The sequence below is a fragment of the Sturnira hondurensis genome, unplaced genomic scaffold, assembly GCF_014824575.4.
Source record: "Sturnira hondurensis isolate 20B ecotype Veracruz unplaced genomic scaffold, ASM1482457v3 Scaffold0014302, whole genome shotgun sequence".
Taxonomy (NCBI): Eukaryota; Metazoa; Chordata; class Mammalia; order Chiroptera; family Phyllostomidae; genus Sturnira; species Sturnira hondurensis.
Genome location: NW_028086933.1, coordinates 8,167,542 through 8,174,716, shown reverse-complemented (window position 1 = coordinate 8,174,716; position 7,175 = coordinate 8,167,542).

Sequence of the window (7,175 nt, the reverse complement as noted above, 5' to 3'; positions counted from 1 at the left end):
AGACGACTTGTATAAATGTGCTGAGCACTGGGGGCCAGCCCTTAAGTGGGGTCTCTGTTGTCAGTGTATGTAAAGTCTCAGGATTAGCAACTCTCCCTCCCCCAGTGTAGACCTCAAAAGAGCCAAAGTAAATAGGACTTTCCGTCCCAACAGCTGTATTTATTTTGGGCCGTTTCTTCACCTATAACGCCCATTTGCTGTCCTCAGAGCTCCTGAACCTGTTTATTTTCAGCCTCCCAGAGGCAGCCAGCTGTTGTATGCCTGTGTCATGGCAGAAAGAAATAAACAAGTTCTCCTGGAGGGAAGCAAGCCATTTCAAGAGCTTAAAGGCTATATAGCCCAAAGAGAGTTTACCAACTGTGGCTATTTCCTGAGCAAGACACCAACCCTGCTCTCAAATGTCTTATTTGAGGAGCCTAATAAGATATAATTGGAGACAGAACTTGACCACTGACAATTACACAATAATATAAAAAAATGCTAAGGAGCAATACAAGCTCAGTATTTAAGTGCTATCAAGTAAATACAACTGAACAGTCTCCTAGTCCGTGGGCTGGACTGAGCTCAGAAATATTTTGCTTGGGCTCCAAGTTTGTTTACATATGGGTTTGTTTTCTAGTGAGCTGGTATTTTAAAATTGAGAACTTCAACTTCAGATTTCTGCCTTCTTTTGAAAAGAGGGGAGATCTGTTAACATGGGTCTGTCCTCCTGTGGGGCGACTCTGGGCTGGTGTGCTCTGTGTGTTATGTGAAATACATGCTGCCCAATGAGCCACAATCCTCAGCACTCCGTTTTATTCCTGATGCTAAGGCTCCCAATTGCCTTGTTACCTGAATATTGCAGTGCTGTTTTTCTTGTGATCATTGATTTCTTTCCATGCTGGGCCCAGGAGCATGTGAGCATTCCAGTCCTGTTGGGGTCATTGAGTGCTGTAAGTTCAGAGGAAGATGAGACCCTTGAGGGCTGGAGTGGATGTCACCCTCGTTGAGTGGCTTCTTTAACGTGACAAGCACTGCGTTAGGCATAATACATCATTAACTACTCAGCAAATTCTACCAGGAAGATATTATCATTCCCATTTTACTAATGGGAAAAGTGAGGCTCAGAAAGTTTATGTGGTTCAGCGGAAGTCATCTAGTTAATGAATAGCTAGTATTCAAACCTGGGGCTGCCTGAGTCCATTCAGTCCAGGGGCAGCCTCCCAGAGGACTAGGGAGTGATAAAGCTGGGTCTTGAACCCAGACTGCCTACCCCCAAGCCTAGTGAGCATTGAAAAATGTCATACTACTTCAGAGGCTCTGATGCTGCTGGATGCAAAGGGGATGGCAGGCAATGTCTCATGATGAATCGAGGACAGCAAGAAAAGAGCCATTTCCACTGGGAAATGATGAACACATCCAGGAATAACTTCTGAACATAAGACATTGTGATAGTCCTAAAGGTACTGAGCTATACGAAATCACCAGTGGGGTATTTGGATGGGAAGGATTGAATCCTGTGAAGAAGCTACACAAGGACTACACATTCTAAATGGTCTAGGGAGATAGAAGAGCAGTAAAACCTATAATCTAGGCTAATCATTACCTGGGAAGTGGCCACCAAAGGCTGGACCTCAGAGATTGAAACTCACCTATTGTGAGGGTGGGAAATTCAACCCACCCCACCATTCTTTTGGCATTGTTTCTGTAAGTGCTTACTCTGACTAGTGGGTAGCTTATAGATGAATAGTATGTTTGTATAAGAATCCTAGGAACTAATTTCAGAAGATACAGACTTGGACCTTCAAGCATCCCAGCTCCAGAAGATTTGCTGACCTTCCATCATGGAGCCAGGATGATGTGTAGCTGATACGATGTGAAGCCTGGATGACTAAAACAGGAGGATGCTCACTAGACCATTGCTTGCCTTATTGTAATTCACTGCGCTCATCTGCACATAGAGAACTTTTCAATGCCCTCCCTTGATCTCTTTGATCTGGTCCTCTCTCCCTCCTTATAAAACCTCTGCCTCCACTGAGAGGTGGAGATGGGCTTTGTGAGATGAGTCCCCCATCTTCCAAGAGATGGGCTTTGAGATGTGACTCCCCCATCTTCCAGGTGGCCAGCACATGACCATAAACCACTTTCCTTGCTATCAGCACCTGCCCCCCCCCCAGTGCCGGCTTTCATAGCAGCAGGCAGCTGGACCTGTACTCGGGTACAGATGTCAAAAACTCATCACGTTGGCTAAAGCTTATCTTGGGTAGAGGAAGTAAAAAAAAGTAAATATTAGTTATATTTTATATTTTTTTTAAAAAGGGCTTTCATAAGTTGCAAAGCAAAAGAACCCAGGAATTCTTGGGTTCTTTTCACTACATGCTGCCTCTCAGAAAATATGGTAGAGAGAAGAGGGAAAGACATTCCAGGTAGGGGGTGCTGTGACAGGAAGTTTGAGATCTGTTGGGCAGAGAAAGGAACAAAACAGCGAGGTTGAAGCCTTTGACAATGGTCACCAGATTTATCACACACCCTGTTATCACGGAGAGCAGACAACTCACTATGCTGGCTTCCGATGAAGTTCCAAAGGGCCACACCTCTAAGGACAGCTCACCATTTTTACTCTCCCAGGAATGGCCTTTTGGCCCCACTGGCAGGATCCACCCTACCCCAAGCTTTTGGATCAATCCTCTGCCTGGTCAGGTAAGTTGCAGGCTAATAGGTAAACCACACATCAGCTTTAATATGAATAATGTTTAACAACAGCAGTAAAAACAAATTGACAATTACTATAATACCAATTACTTTTACCAAGCTTTTTCTGTGTTTTAAAAATATTCATATACTTTGTTCTATTAAATTATTACATCAGTTTGTGAAGTTTATGTATGGAGAGACAATTCTCTGTGGCTCTCTTGCATTGCTGCATGCCTTTTGAGTGAGACACTGGCTCCCCTTTGTTCCAGATGACTTTTCTTTAGGGTTTAATTATTTTTTATTAAATTTAATGATTTTTTTCAGGTGATTTTTTTGAAAGATACCTATATGACAACAGCCTTAGAAGATGAAGGTGGTGTTTTCTGTCAGAGCAAAGAACAGGCATATTTATTGATCATTATAAAAGATTCAGATTCCTCAAACTCTGGGTTCCTTTTTGGTAACAGAGCCCACTCTGCACATCTCTGGGAAAGGAGCTCAAGGAGCCAGCACAGAAATGCTGATCTTCTGGCTGCAGCTGTCACCACATGTCATGCGCTGTCATTGGTCTCTGACCCAGGAAACTTGTATCTTCTGGTAGCATCCATGACACGGAGGCAGGCCAACCTGTCCCATGCTTTAGCTCAGGTGACTCTTCCTCTATCAATCCTTCCGCATTCCAGATGAGAAGAACGTTTTTCTTGTCCTCCCAAAGCTTCCTGTGCTTCCCTGTACCTTTTATGAAAATTATCTGTTTATGTGTCTGTCTCCACTACCAGAGCACAAACTCCTTGAAGGCAGGTGATTTGTCTTATTCACTCATACCTCATATAGAAGGCTTTGGTGGGATAGTACAGTATCTAGTTTACAGCTGGCATTTAGCTTTGGAACCAATTTTTGTTAAATGATTGAAAGAATGGATAAAATGCCTGAATGAGGGAAGCCATTTGTTTGCGTATAGCTTTTAATACAAAATCCTATTAATGATACACTTTTGATATTCTTAAAAATATCTATGCCTTTTGGTGTAAGAACAGAAATGTGAGGACAGGGAGAGAGGGAAAGGAGTTAAATTTTAGCATGGTTAGAGAGATTAAAGATAATTTACCCTGGCCTCCCCATCTTATTGGGAAGGACACTGAGGTTCAGAAAGGATAAGTGAGTAACCCAGTGTCACACAGCTTGTTGGTGGCAAGCAAGATTGAAAACTTGGCATCTTGGTTGTCAGTCCCAAACTCTTTAGACCAGAAGTCCCAATCCCCAGGCCGTGGAGCAGTACGGGTCTGAGGGCTGTTAGAAAACCCGCTGTGCAGCAGGAGGTGAGTGGTGGGCAGCAAGCACGGGAACTGGTCCCGGGCGCCTAAAAGGTTGGGGATGGTTCATCTAGACTAACCATGGCTTCTCCCTTCCACTAAGTTATGACCCTAGTCAAAATCCACCTAAAGTTTTCAACTGTCTGGCTTTTATTGACTTCATTTAATAGTGATTAATACTGTTACTTAACATTATCTGAATAATTCCTATAACACATTTTCACTACATAATGTTGCCTTCTCTGATGTATACCTAGTGCTGGGGGTATTTTTAAAAAGATTTTTTTATTGTGTTTATCCTTACTGTTTAATTAGATTTTTGCTTTTATATATATGACTCAAATGTGCCTCCTCATCTTGACCAACTAGTTTTGATCTGATAGATTTTTTTAAAGAAGTTTCTCTTTCACTAGGTATCTGGGCAAGGAAAATGTGGTATATTGAAGAATAAAGTCTCCTTGGTTTCCCAAATTCATCCAAAGCACAATCAGTCATCTCTATCTGTGTTTCTTCTTCTTCTTTTTTTTAATGATCAGATGTGGAGAATATTTAACATCCCATGGAGTCCTCCAGTTTAAATCAGTACACATGATAAATGGCAAGGAGGGTGTTTAATTTGCTTTGCAGGGAAAACCTTTATCTTTGCCCTGGGGCCTGACTGTAGTTCAATAAGAGAAAGGCCCTTAGATCTCGTGCAACCTGGGAGTCCCAACTAAGTGCATGAATAATTTATTAGGCAAGGATCTTGTTTCTGTTTATGAAATAATATTCTGGAGACCATTAGGGCTAGACCTATACAGTAGTCACAAAGTCCTTGAGTTCCAGCTAGGCATGGGCAGAAAATTGTTGCTATAACTCACCAGACATACTGCTAAATTCAGGGAATCTGTTAACTTCTTGTGTTGCGTCCAAAGTCTTCCAATTATCAACAAAAGATGGCATACCAATCCAATTACTCCTGATGGATTCCAGCTAAGGATTCCAAGTAACCATAGTTGTGTGGGCGGTTGTGGTCTGAAATAACAGGAATCAGTGAAAACTTAAAGTGTAAATACACAACGGAGATCATTTACATATCACAACCAGACAAACGAATCCCACGGAGCTGAATGTGCTTTCCACAGGAAGCAGGAGTTTTGGGCCACCTCCCAACCCCCGATTCCCAGCAGTTGTAAACTATTTGAGATACATTTTGTTTCCAGTTTTGCAACAGACTTTTCCAACAGCTTATTTGCTTCATGTGTCAACAAACTTCAAAAAAAAACACATTTCCTCTTACATAAGATAATAAGAAATGTGAAAAGCTATTGTTAGTGACCTGCTTACCTCCCCAAACTTGGACAGAGATATTGCAGACTGTGATATGGAAGCAGGCTTATCTCAATGAACCTTAGCGTATCCCTTTAATTCCTAGATAACTCTTGTACTTATTGGAATGAGTTGGTTTGGGATCATTTCAAAGGTTGTTTATATAGAGTGACTCTCTGAGCCAAAATATCGCAAAGTAAGAAAGGGAAAAGAAGACCTTGCCTAGCTTCAGGGAAATAGACTCTGTGTGCTTTGTAGGCAAATTATCCCCAGGGATGAGCTCACTCAGAGATTCCGGAAGGCAGAGTCCCGACTTGCCCAATGATGTGGCCACACACGCCATTGCCTTTATCCTATACGGGCATGAGCAGGTACCACCAAGCCTTTCTGTGAAACTGGCAATAATTCAAGCTTGATGGTCCCAAAATGCAACGCAGATTATGTCACTAAAGCTTTACTGGTTCTTCATCATTTATAAAATCAAGTGCAAACTCTCCTCAGCCTGGCTCTCAATGCCCTCCCCAAATAGTTTTGCAACCGTATATTCCACTAATCATCCAGATTCTGCTAAAACCAGATTGCTGGCTAGTTCATAAAACAGCCTTCTCTGTTTTGTTGTCTTTGTTCGTATGGTATTACAAATGCTATTGAGAGCAGTACTGTTATTGACTCTAGTACTAACTTGTTGGGTACTTACTGTGTGCTGAGCACCATGTGATGACTTCCTGTCCATTAACTTATTTAATTCTCCTGACAACCTACCACAACTTGTGTTTTCTGTATCCAGGGCAACACAACAGTCTTGTACATAGTAGGTCTTCCCTTTGTTCTAGGCAACTACCCATTTACCTGGAGATTAGAACAGGATTCTGAAAATCAAAGCAGATTAAACCAGAAGGAGGATTTGGTGAGATTGGTCTCTGGCATCCCAGCCTCCTCTCCCTATGCCCCTCTTTCCCTTCTGAGAGAGGATCCCATTCTCTAGGGCACCACCTGACCAGGAGGCAGAAGAACACTAGGGTTCTATCAGGTTCAGGCAGCGGTGTGCTGGAGCTGGTTTGTATCACCTCATGTGAGTCAATGACTAGTATGTTTTCTCAACTTCATGTTGGTAGTATTTACAGTATGGAAATCAGCACACACTACAAATCAGGATTCCCCCCCAACCACTCCCTACCACAGAAAGCTGGTTTTCCAATATATTAGGGCCTGCCCAAAGATAAGAGGGACCCACAATTCCAATTGTTTCTCATATTTTCCCTGTTCCCTTGGACCCTCTCAATTTTGGGGTCCACGTAACTTTTTTAAGTGCCTTCTGTGAGCAGGTACTCTGCCAGATGGTACGAAGGGTACTGTGATTACTGCCATCCAGTTTCTCTGTAAGGAATAGGTTGGTTGGTGGGAAATAACAGACACAGGAATAACATGAATAATTGCTAACCGATGATCTTATTTGGCTTTTTTTTCATCTCATTTGTTTTTTTTAAATACATTTTATTGATTATAGCATTACAGTTGTTCTATTCCTCCCTTCCTTCCCCTCAACCCTACACACCACCCTCCCCCACCCTTCCCCCTTTAGTTTATGCCCACGTGTCTCAAGTTCTTTAGATTCTATATTTCCCCCACTATTCTTGCCCTCCCCCCTATCTATTTTTTACCTACCGTCTATGCTACTTATTTTCTGTATCTTCTCCCCTCACCTCTTCCTCCCACTTTCCTGTTGCTCACCCTCCATGTGTTCTTCATTTCTATGGTTCTGCTCCCGATCTAGCTGTCCTCTTGGTTTGCGTTTGTTTTAGGTGTGGTTGTTAGTAACTGTGAGTTTGCTGTCCTTTCACTGTTCATATTTTTATCTTCTTTTTCTTAGATAAGTCTCTT